The sequence below is a fragment of the Dysidea avara genome, chromosome 15 (assembly GCF_963678975.1).
Source record: "Dysidea avara chromosome 15, odDysAvar1.4, whole genome shotgun sequence".
Taxonomy (NCBI): domain Eukaryota; kingdom Metazoa; phylum Porifera; class Demospongiae; order Dictyoceratida; family Dysideidae; genus Dysidea; species Dysidea avara.
Window position 1 is genome coordinate 13,504,919 of NC_089286.1, and position 19,197 is coordinate 13,524,115.

A 19,197-nucleotide genomic window follows, 5' to 3' on the forward strand; every position below is an offset into this window, starting at 1 on the left:
ATGGTTGTGTTGACCTTGCTCAGTACAGCTGATAAACTTGAATACCCATACTCAATACTGTACTGCATACATGCAATAAGTCAACATCACAATACCATGACTAGGGTGTAGAAATGAATCTACAATTCAGTTACTCAATTGACTACATAAATACACAAAATCTATGTGACAAAAGCAAGTTGAATTAGAACATAGGTCGATGTGGCGATGCACCAACTATTGGTATACTGATCCTCATACCATACTCAGACACTTTGTTAGTTCATGCAACATCATGGTCAAAATGAAGTTGAGTACATCCCTGCCGCTTAAAATCTTTTTCATGTATGTGCATGGTTGTAATGGGACACATCTTGATATGCCACCTTCATGAGAACTGTGCTCTGCATGAATACTGCACAGATGTGCAGTAATTCCAGTGCACAAGGCCACCGACATTATAAATAGATGCTAGTGCCACACACAGTTGAGGAAATTATGTGTGCACATCAGTAGCTATGTGTAATCATGTCTTTGTTGGTATGTAATGGTGTGATTACTCCTTGATCATTAGTAATATTCAAATTTAAGTGTATTCACACAATAGGACATAACAATTGTCTTAGTACCACATGCATTTTCCGCAGGCACTACCAGTTAAAAGTAATACTACATAAAAATGTATATTATTATATATATATACACATAATACAATTTTTGTTGTGCACGCAAGATATGGAAGTTCTCATTTGGTACTGTTGCTATAGAAACAAATGTTATATACAATATAACTCACTCTAAATAATACCCACCTTTCATGTTTGATAACTGCAAGTATCTTTTCTTTATGATTGGAAACTGCATGTAGCAACATTGGTTACCTACATAGTGGTAAAATAGTTACTTACTGATGCACTTCTTATATTGATGGATTTTCAGTATTAATAAATAACAGTGATTGTCAGTATACTATGATGAGTATCACAGCACAACCACCAGCAGCATAAAAAATCCACATGGTTGTTGAGTCTTCATTGCTGTTATCAGTGCTTGATGTTAACAATATCAGATCTGTATCAAAGATTTAACAATGCTATTAATGAACAAATGGAGTAGCTAGTCTGGTTACTATGTAGCTAATAGACTACATTCATACTCTATTTATTAAACAAAATTTGCGTTGATTAGCTAGCAGCAGCATGCCCAAGCGAAATGCCCAAACAGCATGCCTTAGAATTTGTGACAGTGACAACTATCATTAATCCCATACAGTATATGTAGCTCGAGTTATAACCCTCCATGCCAAACTATGGTGAAATACGTGTGAGTTACTTTGTTGAACTAGTTCGTGTGCGTTAAGGCTGCTAACACGTGTTAATTACGAGTCCTAGTGTATGGTGAAGCTACATGACTAGAAAGTTTCATAAATCATTTAAAGCATAGCCTTGCTCGTGCTATATGAAAAATAAAGTACGAGGCGTGTGGCCGAGATGCTAATATAGCACGAGGTGAAGCCGAGTGCTTTATTAGCATCGAGGCCAAGCGCCTCGTACTTTATTTTTCATATAGCACTTGCGGCTATGCTTTAACATATACGTAAAGGATTGTGTGTTCTACCAAAAGGTTGCTTGCACAGCAATTTTGTCCTCACAGTTTAATATCTTTATAATCTTTATTATGTCACAAGTAGACTGATGTAATTGTGTTGCCATAGAAGTGGTTTGAAAGTTGCAGTGCTTTATTTAGGATGCACATGTTTTCAAAATTTCGAACCATTTGTAGGTATAAGGGTTACGTTGTTTGCATTTGTTACATAATTGATGGATGCCTTGCATAACTGTCTGTACCAGGTTAACCATTGTGCACAGTAGAGATATTCACTTCTTATTGTTTTACAGTATCTTTCTTATACTTTATATGAACTTTTTTTTGTTCATGACTACTATTAAAAGCTTTTTACCTACCATATCATATGTAATGCAATTCTAGCTTCAATCAATATTATTAATGTAGTGAGATTGTGAACTGTAACTATCACAGGTAAAAGAGGTAGTTGAATTGAACTTTCTGTAATATAGAATGCTATTTGCATTCAGGTAACATAATTACAGTTCAATAAATGCAGTCAAGTTAACAGAGTGATCAAAGTCTGTTTCTGTCTTTTACACTTTGGTAGTTACACATTGTCCATGGGTGTAAGAGGATTCCTTTTCTCACCTCTCCTGCAGTTTCCTCTCACAGGATTTTTAGTTATTGAGACTTGAATTCTGATGGATACACTGCCTTTAAAAACAAATTTACTGTAGGGTTGTCACAATACAGTGGTCCTTCAATTATCCGAACTCGTTGGGTCCTGGGTGTGTTCAGATAATCGAAAAGTTCAGATAATCAAGACTTGTTCATTTATATACAGAGCCTTGCTCAATTACTCTAATAGAACACACACCTTATATAAATACTCTAATAGAGCAGTCATTGCTAGTTTGGATAACAGAAAGCTCAATTAATCAATGGCTGAATAATTGAGGGACCACTGTAGCTATTTCGCATTCATTGCTTTCTAAAGAAGCTCTCAAGTGGGTCTTGTCACAATCTCTCACTCAAAATATACAGGAACAAATATTCTACCAACTCAACAAATGAAAGTGCTAGATGTGCAAAAAAATTATTATCCCCAGAAGTAATCATCATCACTTAATAGTCATTTGCAGCCCTTCTATTTTTTTCCTACTTAAACACAGTCTCTGCTTATCTTTTGGTGGTAGGTCAGATTGTGCTGCAGCCTCTTTCCTCCAGTTGTTCAAGTACAGAAGAAATTCATCCTTAAGCCACTGTATAAAAAAGATATCATTTTGTAAAAAGTACATATTATTAGTATTATGGGTTATATTGCTTACTTTGAGATGTTCATCACCTCTTGATTGGTATGGACTGACATCTCTAATTTTCTCTTGTTGATATATTCTTTCATGCTTTGTGTGTTCTGGCAGTCAAAGAACTTATTGTACATCGAGCAAAACTTAGTTATCTCTTTTGTAGCTGGTGATTCACTCAGCTCTTTAGCGACAGAGTTGCTCAACACCCATAAAATACTTCTAACCACAATGCTTAAATGGGCGCGCACTATTATGATCCAGTGAAACCTGATTTACATGGCGGCCAACTTTATACCCAAAAATGTCCATGATCATGTGGTCATGAAGTACTGGGAATAAGGAGGTATTGTAATTGTAATTAAGGAAATGGCTGCTAAGTGATACTTCACAAACTTGTTCCTGCATGCATATACACTAATGAGGATGCTATTCATTCTTACCTAAGCAGCCAAGTTCACACGCATCTTTGAGTATGATATGCTCCGTTTAAAATTTTCACATAATGAAACACCAAACTTGGGAGCTGTGCCATTCCTCCGATGTTTGTGGTACAAGTCAATTAAATGTTGCCAGGAAATGTGCTGTCCATTGACCTAGTAATCATAAATAATATATAAATAACTTAGCTATATTCACTCACACCTGAAGAATTGTGCATCTCGTGTGAGCAAATGACTTTAATGCTATTTTCCATTGGTCAGAAGTCTAGCTCCTGCACTTCTGCTTTTAGAGCATTGATGGTCCAGTCGTTTAACTGTAATTTTCTTAATTCATTGATACTATTTATACTTCTTCTGACCACTCATTTATGGATTGGCATTGATTTTTGTAGTTGGGTGACTGCTCTATTAGAGTATCTCAATCTTGAACTGAGTTTTATGCATAGCTCCAAATCTTGATCAATGTCATTTTTGGTAACAAAGTCTAATTGAATATTTACACAGAGCTCTTTGGCAAGTACTGAATATGTCTGTGTATGATTCTTTTTAGATCAAACATTCCTCCAAACTGTACTCTTCATCATTCCTCCAGTACTAGTGCCATCAACAACACCTTTTCCGTGCAATGTCGCAAAAAAAAAGTTCCACCTGATTTCTTGCTCCCAAGAATGTAAATTGGAGAAGAGAAATCGCTGCTAAAACATTGAATCCAGTCCACAATGTTGCTGACTTCATGGGGCCTTGATTTTTAGCTAGCAGGTTGGTCACTGATATTTAACTCTGCAGAGCTTAGGTGATCTGGCAGAAGTTGAGACATCACGATGTACATCCCATCCTCCACTCTTTTTACTTAATCTTGTTGGGATGGGTGGGAAGTCATTGCTAATAAGGATCGGTAGTTCCTGTTTCTTCGATGATTGCTGTTTCCCTGATGAGGTTGAGTGGCATTCAGCATTTGAGAGGTTTGATTGAGAGGATTTCATTTCCTGACCATGCTGAAGTTTGTTGCTACTCAATAGGTCATCAAAGGATAAGAAAGTGACATGGGAGTAGCAGGGGGCACGAGTGTTGGTTGAGTTGCTGCAAGGATCATGTGTGGGGGGACGATTACTTCACAAAATGAATCACTATAGAGTAATACTGGTGTCGGAGTAATTAGGCAGACATATTGGCTAGACTTGTTTGGCAACTGTAATTTTTATTTTATTTTTTGGAATTTTATTTAATTTCATAATATATTATTATTATACTATCTTTTATTACTGTGTAAACTCAATTAGAGTACAAACACACAGAGATTAGGTATAATTGCATCATTAAGCGATCAGTCAATTGCTCTTTAAAAATGTTTAAGGATGATGTAGTTACCAAATGATTTGGTAATTTGTTCCAAAGTTTGATTGTTGATGGTAAAAAGGAGTGTAGGAATAGGTTAATTCTGGCTTGTGGAATTCTGTATCATTTGTGGTGTCCCCTGGTGATCGATGTAAGTGGTGTGAGTTGTAGGGTTGGGATTTCTATAATGCCTTCAACAAGTTTATAAAACACCACTAGTTTGGTGTATGTATGACGTTGAAGTATATGTATATGTGACCGGGCCTGCGAAAATAGGGCATGTGGGCACAAACTACACCCCATCACATAACATGTCATATGTCAGTATTGGGATAGAATAGTTTCATTCTGTAACTTGTGTTGTAAAGCCAACTAAATCTTTAATAAGTGCTGAAAAGTTCATGGTTACAGAGTCATGGAATACAAAGTTATGATATGTTGAACTTTGAAAAAGTAGGCAATTTTTATGTGCCCACATGCCCTGTTTTCGCAGGCCCGGTCACATATGTTGTTCTATAATCCTTTGCAATAATACTGTGGCTAGCTGTTTTGGATGGGATTATGATGAGCCATAGTAACTCTACTTTGGTTTACATTTAGTGGGGTTGTGGTGCAGTAAATAGCCATGCTGTGGTTTTGAGAGGGGGCTATGGTGTGCATGGCTTAGAACTTGCAAATCTGAGACTATAGGGATGGAGCTACTAAACTGTGTATCAGTGTACAATACAATTGGATAAAAGCTAGAGATATGCAACAATATATTGATATATCACGTATCATTTTAAGACAATATTGCTGTATTGATACACGGCCAATATATCGCGTATCATGATATATCAACATATCATGGCTTGTTACATGGTTCACAATCAAATTGTTGTACATTGTGGTTAAACTGAAAAGTATTTAATGCTTCTCAAAGAAAAAACAGCTCACTTATAAGAAATTACATAGACTCCACTTTGTATTGTGCAATATATTGCTGTATCTTGATACACCAGAGGCAATATATTGATATGTCTACCACTGTATCGTTGCAACTCTAATAAAAGCATTAAGGAAGTTACGTCCACTACGATCTTCCACAAGATTTGCAAGCTCTACGCCTCTACAAAAGTACATATCAACGGTACCATAAATTGGCTGTTACTTAAGGGTTACTAAACTCCTTAGCGTCACTGTCCTGTTCTGGCTAGTGCTTGTCATCTTGCGTTTTACCCGCAATGTGTTTCTCATTAGTCTGTTGGTCTTCTGTGACAGTGGTAGTGGTTTTTTTTACCAGTAGTGGTGCTTGATGATTCAGGTAGTGCCTTGCTGACAGCCTTGATAGTAACTGGAATATCCTTCATGGTCAGTTGGCAAGTCTTGAGCCACTTCTTTTGCTGTATACTGCTTATCTTGTCGGCTTGTCTCTTCCTGGTTGAACACGTCAAAACAGCATTTGGCTCGCTGGTGTCTGGTGGAATTCTTCCGTGGTGGAGTCTTTGCTTTTGTCATGGAAGCGGCCTTCTTGCTTCATGGTGTACTCTTCTGCTGGACAGCCTTCTTCGTCTATTTGGGCATTGTGACACTGGCTCTATCACTCTCAAGCAGCTGCTAAACTGACCATGTGACTGACTGCGCATGCATTACTATTCCTAATAAAGTACTGTTTCTTTTTAATGCCTACCTATAGCTTATGGGAGATGGCTTAGTGTTCTACTCCTCCCATTAACTATGTTTACTTACTTTAAGCCTCATTTAATGATTTTTTAACATCTAAATATACAGTGTGTATTCGTCCGGCAGCCAGACACGAATTTTCACTATTCATCCGGCAGTGTCACCCATAGCTTGAGGGTGAATCAAACACACTAGTTGTATAAAAGTAAGTTTTGGATGAGTTTGAGGCAAGCTAGGGTTGGAGCAAGTGAAGCAAGAGTCCCAAAGCCGGGCCAACCCTAGCTTGCCTCGCAAACTCACCCAAAAACTGAAGTGGCACTAGGAAAAGACTGATAACTATACATCTGTGAAGGATTTAGAAGTAACAGAAGTTGGCTACTAGAATATGAGGAGAAACTGTGGTATGGTGAATATGCGGTCTCGATGATGTCATCTGAGACATAAACGATGAAAAGAGAGAAAGCATGCGCTGTTCATGTTCCTCCTCTCTTTGCATCCACTTTGCTTCACGCTCTTCTTCCTGCCCGAGCCATTTCGTGGTGTTCTCCTCTGCCCTCTTTTCAGCTTCCCGGTCCATTTTCATTATTTTCTACACAAGAGCAGAGTTGTCCTTTCCTTTATTACACTTCAATTCTGTAGAACAGTATATGTGTTATTATGTAGTATAATGTATTACATGTTTACTTTTCTCCCATGCTTTAGCAGTAGCACTTTCTTCAGCATTAGTAGAAGCAGTAGCAGCAGTACTGCTGGTAGAGACAACACTAGTAGTAGCAGTAGCAGCAGTACTGCTGGTAGTGACAACACTAGTAGTAGCAGTAGCAGCAGTACTGCTGGTAGTGACAACACTAGTAGTAGCAGTAGTAGAAATAGCAATACCATCAGCTGTAGTGGTAGTAGAAGTGCCATGGACAGAACTAGTAGCTGTACTGAGTGTTGTACCACTTACAGCTGCTTTGATAGCATATAAAATAAGCGCGTATGTGATGTTTCTCACTTATGTGATCATTATCAGCTAGCTGTTCATGGTTGATGACTGTCCCATGGTCATTGCAAGAGTTTGAGGATAAATCAGTTGAAGCACTCTCTGAGAAGGTGACGATGCTACTGTTGGAGAGAATTCTTGAACAGAATCTATATTATAAATTATTTCTTGAGCATCATGTGAGATCACGTGACCTGCCAAGAATCCTGGAGCAGTGGAAAGACGTCTGGTCAGTGTATGATGGCTGGCACTGGTCATGGAGTGATTCCAAAGTATGTTTTTGTGTGTTTGGCTCCTTTACAGCCAGATGTGTGTTATATGTGACTGGATTTTGGAAAAAACGATCCAAATCGCACATTAGAAGTTTCAAGATAAATGGTTTAAGAGTTGAAGCCAGCATAACTCTCCAAGGATAGCAAGCACGCGAATGAAATTTACACAAAAGATGCATCAATCTGTTACCTTTCAGGCCACTTCAGCACTTGTAGCTGCTTGTAGAGTTTCCGCCAAATAAGATAGAAAATCTGAGCAGTTGGACAAGCAAAGTAGTATCACGAGTGCTCACAAAGGGGTGGAGGGTGGGGGGTGGCGGGGAGGGCAAGAGATAGACCTCAAAATGGAGGCAGACCACGATTAGAGTCCAGACACGAGATTACAGTGCTGTGCTGGCTCCTTAGTGGCTGATATGTAGCAAAATCAACAGAGAAAACATCTTGCCAAGCAGGTCCTTCACAAGGCCTGAAACCGCCATTTGAGCACTCCACACCACCCAGAAAAGACGTCTGTTAAAACCAGACTCGAGTAGTTTGAGTAGTACTGAGGGTGAAAACTACTAGTATGATAGTGTAGCTATCCACTGGTGGTGTTAGTTTGATTTTGCCTGATGTGCTATTTGGATCGGTTTTGTAAAATCTGGTGACATATGTTTTATAGTAAACAGTGCCAAAATTAGAGCTAAACAATACCATTGAGCAATTATGGTGATGCAACAATGTTCCCTGTATTCTCAACCCGGTCAGGATTTTGATTTGTTATTCACTTGACTGATGGATGAATAGACACAGCGCTCATAATCATTTCATGAGATGAAATTAATGACTGGTTTATGAGTCAGCATTTTGATGGGTATATGTAGCTATATATCCGGTAATAAACGTTTGTGTGGGCTCCGGTTATTAGGTATCTTCAATTATTTCATGGATGCAGGACTGGGCCAGAGTTTGCTTCTCTGCTGTGTGAAGGTAATGTTATGTTCTGCTGAAATAAGGGTGTCGATTATCGATAGTTTAGCTACTTATAAAATTTTACTTATATACAAATCAGCAACACTATAGCTATGTCTATGTGTGTACAAGATAATTTGATGCATTGAAAAATAAATAACTGTAGCTAGCATTACAATACAGATATTACAAACATTTAGCACGTTTACACTCAATGATTCTGTTTATGAAAATCGTAACTTCCTGTCTGGCTAATGTCTGCTGCTCTCTTTCATCAGAATCCACGCACTTTAAATCTTTGCAGCTTTGCAGCAAGAACACCTTTTATGTATAAATGGTGGTCTAGTCATTGTTTAAGAGCTATTGCTGCTGCATCTATTTGATTTAAATCTAATGATACATTTATCATCAATAACTGCTACATAATTGCCACACCAAAGTATACTTTAGAGTGTCGTGCGGCCCAAGAAGCCGGCGCGCCACACCGTGAGTATATTGATAGGAAGAACGAAAACGTCATTTTCACACCTTTGTATCTCGGTGATCACGTATCTGATTGGAACCAAATTTGCTACACAGTTGCCCGCTAGCCAAGGGAGTCTACATTCCAAATTTGAAGAAAATCGCTCCAGCCATTTCCGAGATACGAGCTGCCAAAGTTTCGTTTTTTTTTCTTCGTTTTTTTTTCTTCTTCGTCTTTTCGCACACTTGCAAACATTGCTATAACAAGCAAACGCGTATTCCGATCGCCTTGAAATTTGGCACACAGAAAGGGAGTCCAAAGGCGAATCCTAGCATCAAATCTGGTACAAATCCGATGAATGGTTCAGGAGTTATGACCGATTATTCGCGTAAAATAAGATCGATTTGTTGTCACGCCTACAGGGTAAACCGCTTCATGGAATGAGTTGAAAATTGCTATGTAGATGGAGTAACCATCGTAGGAGTGCCTTTTGGTGGTTTGAAAGGAATCGAGATAAAGACCACGGAGATATGACACAAAACCCAACCTGTGTCACAATTACGCGATCGATTTTTATGAATAAAAAAGTATTAGTTTTCACGCCTACTAGGCAAACCGCTTAGAGCAATGAGTTGAAAATCGGTGTATAGCTGGAATAATCTTCATAGAAAGTCCTTGTAGTAGTACAGAAGAATCGGATTACAAACCACTGAGTTATGATTCGAAAGCCAACTCCGTGTAGCAAATGCGAGATCGAAATACTCTAATAGAACAGTCACCCTAATAGAGCATTCAGCTAATTTATTTACTCCATTATAGAATTTTATTACATCACAAGTTATTCTGTAGGGAGTTCAGCTGCAAACAGTTAATCTTATAGACAGTTCAGCAAGAAGACAGTCACCATGTGGAGAGTTAAGCAAATATACCACTACAGAGATTCAGAACATTACAAGTCACACTGAAGAAAGTTCAGCTATAGACAAGTCATGCACTGTGTAGAAAATTCAGCTACAATTAAGTCACTCTCTAGAGAATTCAGTTACACAGAATTCAGCTACACACAAGTCACTGTGGAGAGAGTTCAGCTACAAACAAATTACCCTTTAGAGTGATCAGCTACAAACAAAACACTTTGCAGAGTGTTCAACTGCAACAAATCAATTACCTTTAGAGCGATCAGCAATGAACAAATCAACACAAATCTACCTGTAGAGAGATCAGCTAGAAACAAATCACCCTGAAGAGAGTTCAGCTACAAAAAATCACCCTGTAGAGACATCAGCTAGAAACTAGACACAATGTAAGGAGTTCAGCTACAAGCAATCACCCTGTAGAGAGTTCAGCTAAAACAAATCAACTTGCAGAGAGATCAGCTACAAACAAATCACCTTATAGAGAGTTCAGCTACAAACAGATTACCTGTAGAGAGATCGGCTACAAACAAATCAACCTGCAGAGAGATCAGCTATATACGCACAAATCAACTTGTAGAGAGATCAGCTAGAAACTACACACAATGTAAGGAGTTCAGCTACAAACAAATCACCCTGTAGAGAGATCAGCTACAAACTAGACACAAAGTAAGGAGTTCAGCTACAAGCAAATTACCCTGTAGAGAGTTTATCTACAAACAAATCAACCTGTAGAGCAATCAGCTAGAAACAAATCACCCTGAAGAGAGGTCAGCTACAAAAAATCACCCTGTAGAGAGATCAGCTAGAAACAAATCACCCTGAAGAGAGGTCAGCTACAAAAAAATCACCCTGTAGAGAGATCAGCTACAAACAAATTGCCCTGTAGAGAGATCGGCTACAAACAAATCAACCTGCAGAGAGATCAGCTGCACACAAATCAACTTGTAGAGAGTTCAGCTAAAACAAATCAACCTGCAGAGAGATCAGCTACAAATAAATCACTTTATAGACAGTTCAGCTGCAAACAAATTACCTTGTAGAGAGATCGGCTGCAAATTAATCAACCTGCAGAGAGATCAGCTACACACAAATTAACTTGTAGAGAGATCAGCTACAAACAAATCACCCTGTAGAGAGATCAGCTAGAAACTAGATACAATGCAAGGAGTTCAGCTACAAGCAAAATCACCCTTTAGTGAGTTCAGCTACAAACAAATCACCCTGTAGAGAGATCAAGTAGAAGAATTCACCTTGTAGAGAGTTCATTTACAAAGAAACCATCATATAGAGAGTTCAGCTACAAAGAAATTACCCCGTACAGAGTTCAGCTAGAAGAAGTCACCTTGTAAAGAGTTTAGCTACAAAGAAACCATCATGTACAGAGTTCAGCTACAAAGAAACCACCTGTACAGAATTCAACTACAAACAAATCACCCTGTATAGAGATCAGCTAGAAGAAGTTACCTTGTAGATAGTTCAGCTACAACAATTCACCCTGTAGAAAGATCAGCTAGAAGAAGTCACCTTGTAGAGTGTTCAGTTACAAAGAAACCATCATGTAGAGAGTTCAGCTGCAAACAAATCACTCTGTAGAGAGTTCAGCTACAAAGAAACCGCCATGTAGAGAGTTCAGCCTCATACAAACCACCTTGTAGAGAATTCGACTACAATAAATCACCCTGTAGAGAAGAAGTTACCTTGTAGAGAGTTCAGCTACAAAGAAACCACCATGTAGAGAGTTTAGCTGCAAACAATTCACCTGTAGAGAGTTCAGCTAGAAACAAATCACCCCGTAGAGAGATCAACTGGACGAAGTCACCTTGTAGAGAGTTCAGCTACAAAGAAACCATCATGTAGAGAGTTCAGCTGCAAACAAATCACCCTGCAGAGAGTTCAGCTACAAAAAATCACCCTGTAGAGAGTTCAGCTAGACGAAGTCACCTTATAGAGAGTTCAGCTACAAAGAAACCATCATGTAGAGAGTTCGGCACCACCATGTAGAGAGTTTAGCTGCAAACAAATCCCTGTTACAGAGAGTTCAACTACAAAGAAACCATCCTGTATATAGTTCAGCTACATTTCAAGTCACTCAGTAGAGAGATCAGCTGCAAAAAAAATCCTGTGGGGAATAATGAGCATGTAATAAATATATGTATATAATTTGTATAATTACTAATAAAATCAAAAATAATTGAAGTACTAAAATTCTTCTTTAAGTTCTTTTCTTCTTCCTGTGGTAAAGAAAAAACACATGGGTTAAAAAAGCCCCAAAGCCAGCCATAGGCCGGCTTTGCAGTATACAAATACAAAAAGAAGTGATATCTAATCAAAAACAGCCAAGCTGTAAAAAAAGGTGCGGCCCCCATAAAGGCCATGGTGAAAAAAGATGTGAAATCCAAGGTGGCGGCCAAGAAATGGCTGTGATGGTAGGTTAATGGTTACATTTTAATAACGGCAATTCAGGTGAATTTTGTGCCGCTTGGTCTTGGCACCAAATTCACCTGAATTGTTGTTATTAAAATGTAACCATTAACCTACCATCACAGCCATTTCTTGGCCGCCACCTTGGATTTCACATCTTTTTTCACCATGGCCTTTATGGGGCCGCACCTTTTTTTACAGCTTGGCTGTTTTTGATTAGATAATTTATACTGCTGCATACTAATGTCATGATTCGTGGTATGAACCACCAACATGGAAAAGAGTACTACTTAAGGTTTATAAAGTTTCATAGCAGTCACCAATACTGTGAATTATGCCCAAGTAACATGCGTAGAAAAAGAGTACTAAAATACTTTGGAGCCATTGGAAATCATGGTATTGTGGTTAAAATAAAGTACTCCAACTAAGCCATAAACTTAATTAGATTCCTTGGTTGCTTCTTGAAAATGGATTATTTACAAAACTTACCGTAAATCAGGAAAAATTCGTCATCAAAAAATTCTGCTGTTGGCTGTATCAATAAAAATTAAAATGACAACTATACCAATAATTTGCGCATACTAATATTAACCCTTAAACCCGCATAATCCAAAAAATTGGATTTACACTTAGTAAATATGCATGCTTTGCACAAAACACTGTAACGTTCGAAGCATCCATCGAGAAGATTTGTGTTAAAGAAGAAACAAAAGATTGAGGATTTATCGTTTATCTGGAAATACTACACTCAGCATAATAATGTTCTCAATAAGTTGTTTGTGAAGTTGTTACCATTTCACATTACTAGCTGGAATTTGACCAATCATGACCACCCTATAAAGTGGGGCCAATTCTTTTTGAAATGATTCCAGCTAGAATGCTGTTCTGCTTACTATCTCCATTGCTGAGAAAATCTTTCTCTTTATTTCAACTAGCTGCATTCCCTTTTCTGATTTTCTCACTTTCTCTGCTAAAGCATTAATGCTGATATTTGATTTTTTAATTGGAAGTCACAAGTACTCGCTTCCGTGGGCTGTAGAGCTTGTACACATAACTGCATGTTCTAATCTATTTAAATCTGGGAGTCAAAATCCCCAGAGGGGATATAAATCCTTCTGTTTAGTCATTGCTGGGGATTACAAGTGATAGTTGCATAGATTCAGTAAGTACATGTCACTGCTTGAAGTTTCTTAGTTTACTAGAGTGGTATATCCCCAGTATATGGAACAGTTAATTGTTTGGAATTTTAGTAGCTTTTCAGTAAACCTGCATTCACTGATGTTTACTGAGAGTTTAAAACTTAGTAAAACAATTATGTTCCATATACTTAAAGTTACTGACATTTTACTATCAGTATAACTGGGCACAACTACAGTAAAGCAGCTTAACAAATTAGTAAACTAAGAACCTTCAAGCAGTGTGTGCAGCAGTAACCACTTGGTCTAAGCACTACACTACTGAAGACTGTGTAGGATAGTTTTCCTATAAAAAGATGAACTTGTTATATATTCTGTGTGTTTACATTACGAATTCTATTCTATAGTCAATGCTGCAGATAACAAGCAGTGGAGATGAATGCAATAAAAAACAAACAATAAAGCCGTAAGCACTAGGTATATCTATGACTTGTACCATGGTGCATGGGAAGATGAAAAGGTTCTACCATGGTCTAACTAAGATATACCACTGGTTGGTAGTTAGACCAAGCATGGCTGGCAGTTTAGAACATGCAGTCTTTTAATAGAGTTGTTTCGTCGCATGAGCTACCTTACGTAAATAATTCACCTCGCCCACGCGTCCGCCATGTTCGTGTACAGGTCGTAGAGTTATGTCTGTTTTGTCACCTCCCATTTCTCCTCAGATGTCTTCGTATTTTGAAGGGTTACAAGAAGAAGATAAAAGACGTTACAAAGACAAAATTGCATTAATAAATGGGAACGATCCATTCGGGAAGATTGTTGATGGAGAGCCTTTCAATGGAATTGTGCCAGTAGACTCCTGTGATTTGGTTTCATATCTAGTGCTACAAACTAGTTTCATGATGCTTGAGCAATTTAAGGACCGTAAAGGTTTGGAAGCTTACAATTCATTTTGTGTCTGGCTGAATAAAAGATGTTTCTACAGTGTATATAGCAGGAAAATACCTCACTACTGGTCGAGTAAGTAGCTATCGTTTTATTGTTTGCTGGGGCACATCTTACATCTTCCGTAATGATAATAGTTACTTAAGAGTGCATTCCTGTAGGATTGGAATAATTTACCACCAACCATCATCGAATGTAGCAACATTGACTCTTTTCCACCCAAATTATGTCACTTTGTTAATCGTAACTAGCAAAAAAGGTTGGGTGAGGTGTTTATTACAACCCTACCATTTAAAAATATTTTGTGGTCTAACCACATATCATCAACAACCCTCCCATATGGTATCCATGTCATAAACAACTTAAGGGTGTGAAGCCTGACAGTCTTATATGGGAGGATTGTGTGCTACTGTGCTTATGTCACTGTAACTAGCTACTGTGTACTTTAGCAGATTCTCTGATCAGCTAGTGACATTAACAGTTGCAAGCATTTATGAACACATGCTAACCAGACTTAAATTTGCTGACTATACCTATGGTGTTCCACTTTATGACACACTGCTGTTAGCAGGCTACACCTAGGCTTTCCAGGCCTAGAGCCCAGTCTAAGTCCTGGAAATTGGAACTCAATATGCCAGTTTAAAGTAGTCTTGCATGGGTATGACTGCCAAATCCCTGGTAATCATGTAAGACTGGCTACGCCACTGGCCACTAGTATATTGACATTGTGATTTGTACATGCAGACACCGGCATAGGAAGACTTCGGCCAAGCCTAGCCATCTCCTCCTATTTAGCTTGATTAACACCAACTCACACAGTTGCTGCTGCATGCAGCCTTGCATGTTCATACGTGCAACTTGTACATTTATACAAAGGTGTTGTAAGCTTCATCACTATGGCAATAGCACTACAGCTGCAATGTATAGCTATCTCTTCACTACCTATTCTGCTAGACAACTCTACACCTATAATGCACATGTTTGATGTATGCATCGTTCTTCTCTTCTTTTTTTAAAAAAAATGGACTCTACAGGAATTATAACACTAACAGTTACCATTCTTATAACTTGTATCATAGAGTTTCATTCTTTTCCTTCTTTTAGAATAAACACCTAAGACATCTTCAAGTCTCCTGTGCTGTCATCAACACTGTCTCCTGTATGATAGGTGCACAATCAGTAATTCTTCTGACAGGTAGCTAGCTCGTATAGCAGTGTTTTTTCAGCAATGGCACAAAGTGTGACGATGGTGGCTGAAACACTGAGTAGACTGGGAATTAATATATCCTATCTTATTATTTCATGCGTGTACAAATCAGAATGAAAATACAGTCTTTATCATAGATTACAAATTAATATTGCATTAAGATATCTAGTTAATGAGTTAACGTTTTAAACTGAGGAATCTCTGTTAGCTTAGGCTACACTATAATGTGCCAATTAACTTATAATCCATAAATGGATTTGGAAAAAAGTACACAAACTAGACATATTAAAATAAGAAATAGGGATCGCTAAAAAAGCCACGAAACAAGAAGGGATCACTAGGGTGGTAATGTAAACCACAAATCCCTATTTTGACTCTTTATACTCAAATGGAGCATTTATAGATAGTCAAAATAGGGATTTGTGGTTTACATTACCACCACAGCGATCCCTTCTTGTTTCGTGGCTTTATTTAGCGATCCGTATTTCATATTTTTAATTTTTAATTTGTAATATACTATTTGGAGACACTAGCCAGAATGCAAGGTACAAGGACATGCACACAAGAAGAATGCCAGTGGATAATTCCATCGTATTTAAAAACTGCTGAATATCTTCCTATCAAGGAGATAGACTTTACATCAGCTAAAGGTCGGAAAAGGAAGCTAGATGTAATGATCGATGGTAAAGAGACACATGTACAGCAGGAGGCTGATCCTAAAGTAACAGTTAGAGGAAAGCAATCTAGTGAATCTGAGCTGGCATCACATTTTGAAGGTCTCAGCTGTGGAGGTACAAAGCCAGGTATTTTGTCATTAACACCACAATACACTGACTTGTATGTGCCCAAGTCTTCTGTGATGGCTTTCCTCAGCCTTTAAGTTCATTAAAACCGTCTTGCTACACACAAATGAGTTACCTCGAATTGTTAGCCGAGTGTGAATGTGTTTCTCTGGAAATCAGCAGAGAAATGGCAGAGAAGGTTGAGAAAGAAACAAGGTCACAGAGCAATTCAAAGCTGTGGTTTAAGTATCGGGCAGGTCGAATAGCAGCATTGCGAATGAAAGCAGTCTGTCGCACAGATTATAGTAATCCTTCTCAATCATTGATTAAAACAATTTGTTATCCTGAAGACTTCAAATTTGTCACTGCTGCAACTAAATGGGGATGTAAACATGAGAAAGAAGCTCGAGAATTGTATTTTAAAGCAAGTAAGCAAAAGCACAGTGAATTCTCTATAACAGAGTGGTTTGGTGATAAATCCTAAGTGGCCACATATTGGTGCATCACCAGATTCCATTATTAGCTGCACATGTCATGGAGTGGGTGTTCTCGAGATTAAATGCCCTTATTGTCATAGAGGCACAGATGTTCAAAGTGCGGCTGATAATTCTAATTTCTGTCTGGTAAAGGTTGATGGAAAGCTATTCCTGGACCATGCTCATGTTTATTACTATCAGGTTCAATGCCAGCTTTATGTCTGTGACGTTGCTTATGGAGATTTTTGTGTGTGTACTTTTGAAATGGATGAAGGCCATAGCAGTTACTCAGAATCAGGCATGCACATTGAGCGCATTTATAAAGACAGCAGTGTTTGGGATGAGTGCACTTTAGCATCAGAACGCTTTTTCAAGACCTGTCTTCTTCCAGAAATAATGGGCAACTGGTATACTAGACCGGCTGTCACCACTAAAAGAAGCTCTATTGATATGACTGTCAGTACAGATGCAGTTGCTAGCACATTGTTGGATAACAGTGCAACGTCAGAGGGCTCTGCTGATTTAGATTGCCAAGATCAGCAAACTTACTGTTACTGCCATAAACCAGAGGAGGGAACTATGATTGCTTGTGACAATCCAGATTGCCCTACTGAGGTTTCACACTTCCTGCCTTCATTTAACTACACTTCCCAAAAGTAAAGCCAAATGGTATTGTGCGGACTGCCAAATCTTACCAAGGTTTTTAAGAAAAAGGTCCAAGAAATAATGCTTTAAAGGATTGACAATCTAAGGATCTAAATAATAATGGTATTGTCTTGAGATTTTTCATGTAAATAGCAGTTTTATCATCAATGCATAAATTAGAACTACATAATTACAACTACATAACAATCACAATGAAAGTGTTTTGGATAGTAACTATTCAAATGGTATAACAGAGTCGCAACAATTTGTGAGTGCACAACATACACGAATGATTCTGTCAATGGATGGGTCATCTCCGTCCTTTGTGGATACAAACTGGAGGGGTAAAGTACTTTGTAAAATAGTATATTTTTGTCTCACTAATCCAATGACTCTTTCAACATGTATCCGTACATTGGCAATAGATCTCGTCTCCTCCACTTCTAGTGGAGAGAGCTGGCTTTTACCTTTAGTAAAGGCAGGTATATGCAATTTTGTGCGCATTGCTCCAACAGATTCTGCGATTACAAATCCTCGGTCGGCAAGTACAACATCGCCTGGTGAAAGCTTTTTTAAACTCCCACACTTTTCTGTAATGTGCTTGTCACTAGCACGTCCTCCCCATGCATCTGACACAAAAGAGACTGTTCCTTTAGGAGAGATTCCTATCAGGACTTTTGCGGTGTTTTTATGCTTATAATTCGACCACGTTGAAGCTCGCGCCTTTAAATTAGATGGTCGGTCCATAAATACTTCAAAACAATCAATGATGACAGCAACTGATTTTCCAAAGCTTTGCTGAAAACAAATTGGCATGGTCTTTCTTAAACTATCTCTATCTGGCCAAATGATGAGGTCTCTAAGTCTGATATCCATCTGAATTAGCCATCTTGTAATGATTCTGGACACAGTTGCTTTAGATATGCTAAACTGGTAAGCTAAACCTTGTAAAGGAGTGTTCAACCTGAGCTTTTGCATGACACACATAAATTCTTGGAAGGGGGTCAGCTTTTTGGTTCCTTCAAGAGGCATAGTCTTCAAAACATGAGCAAAAATTGTTTTCAACACCTTAGCATTGGGCAGTCTGGTATAATACAAGACAAAGACATCGTCTTTTACTGACTCCTCACAAAATGGAGGTAGGTGTTCCTTTAACTCAGTTGATAGTTGCTCAATTGTGGCATGACAACTTTTCAATTCTTGTTTCAAAGCTTTTATTTCTGTCAAACATTCACAGTTTGTTGCAGCTCGACATAGAATGTCTAACTCAAAAGCTTCCTCAGAAATGCTTTTTAAACATTCTGCTACACCATCATTAAGAAAATCTTCTATAACATTTGACAAGGCTGATTCAGTGGATACTACAGTTTCGTGCATTTCCTTGGCTGTCTGCTTCACTAGTTCCCTGATCATTGCCTCTATCTCTGATGTTACAATCACTTCAATTTGCTCGTTGAAAAGTTGGTTACCATTTTCTCTCTTCCTTTGTTCTACTTCTCTTCTTTTTGCGCGTTCATATCTGGCATCATCTGAGGCATCATCCTTTCCCTGTGACTGCAACTTCTTGTGACCAAGATTGATGGAAGGCAGCCAGTCTGGATCAGTTACATCGTAGAGTTTTGCTGGCCTGCCTGATCTAAAATGTCGTGAACACACCCTGTAGTCTGTCGCTGTCCCACTTTCTAATACTTTCACTGTCAGA

The 19,197-nt window shown here is 38.3% G+C and overlaps 1 long non-coding RNA gene across 2 annotated transcripts in view; it reads right to left on the bottom strand.

Annotated features, from left to right (window-relative positions):
• Positions 1–664: 664 nt before the first annotated feature.
• LOC136246146 (uncharacterized) overlaps positions 665–19,197 on the bottom strand; it is a 58,145-nt gene continuing 39,612 nt past the window's right edge. Inside the window, exons 7-9 of one of the 2 annotated variants that reach the window (XR_010696265.1) lie at positions 888–1,050; positions 792–837; positions 665–740 (exon numbers count right to left, since the gene is read on the bottom strand). This is a non-coding gene — a long non-coding RNA (uncharacterized lncRNA). Of the gene's footprint in view, positions 741–791; positions 861–887; positions 1,051–19,197 lie in introns of both variants that reach the window. The other variant, XR_010696263.1, reaches the window with a different exon arrangement.